The following is a 1013-nucleotide window of genomic DNA, read 5'->3' as shown; positions in this document are numbered from 1 at the left end:
AAATTATTTTTAAAAATTTATTAATTAATTAAAATATGTTAGGTTGATCAACTTTATCAAACATAACCTTAGACTTAATACATTATTAAATTTAATTGTTTTATAAAATTTCGATAATATTAATAATAATTCAAATCCTGTATAAAATAGCAAGCCCAGACCTAGGCTTAAAGTTTGGCCTATAAAAGTATGTTCGGTTAAGCCTAAAAAACTGATCGGTCCCAAAGTTTAACCAGACCCCAACCCAAACTAAAAAGCTAAGACTTTTTCTAACTCACCGAAAAACTGGCTTGGAAGACCAGGTTCTACATCTATATCAACAAAAAATTGAGTTTTTTTTTATTAACCTGGATATCCAACCCGCTATGCGAGCCGACTAATTCCAGTGTGACCACCTGCTTTGTAGATAGCCCGGAGTCACCGCATTTGAACCTCCGTGGCCACGAGGGGATTTTTTATTCCTTTTTGGATTTGAACTTGTGATCTCCTATTACTTTTGATCTTTGGAGTCAAGCTTAAACCAATCAGGCACCACCCTTGTGGGAACAAACGCATTTTGACTATATACATACATACCAAGAATATCAGTATGGTGGCCGTTACAAACCACCACCGCATCAAACGCCTCCTCCTCCGCCGTACCTCCAGCACAAATTTACCATCCACTCCCACCACCTTCGATTTAAACCAAAATCACCTCAATCACTTCGAACTTGTTAGCAAAATCTTCTAGAGACTGCTCATGATCTGGGAACATTCTCAGATCACCGTATGATTTGTGTTCCAATGAGTAATCGGCCTCCATTAGGGAGTCATAAGCCCAGATACCACCGAGTCGGTCGGATTAGTGACTCGGTGGTTCTCTCAGATGTGTTGACTACATTCAAAGAATTGGTGATAATCATGGTCGTAGAGGAAGTTAATCTAAATTTGACAAATATTATTTATAGTCTCCTATTATTCTGTTTGGCTAAACAAAGAAATATAATCCAAATCCTACAGATACTCAATTT

At 37.2% G+C, this 1013-nt stretch overlaps 1 pseudogene; it reads right to left on the bottom strand.

Moving 5' to 3' along the window:
* Nucleotides 1-805, bottom strand: part of LOC112524794 — a 4609-nt pseudogene extending 3804 nt beyond the window's left edge.
* Between the last annotated feature and the right edge of the window lie 208 nt (nt 806-1013).

This window comes from Cynara cardunculus (genome assembly GCF_001531365.2).
Source record: "Cynara cardunculus var. scolymus isolate 2C chromosome LG 13, CcrdV1, whole genome shotgun sequence".
NCBI classification, from domain to species: Eukaryota; Viridiplantae; Streptophyta; class Magnoliopsida; order Asterales; family Asteraceae; genus Cynara; species Cynara cardunculus.
This window is presented reverse-complemented; position numbering and strand designations above follow the sequence as displayed.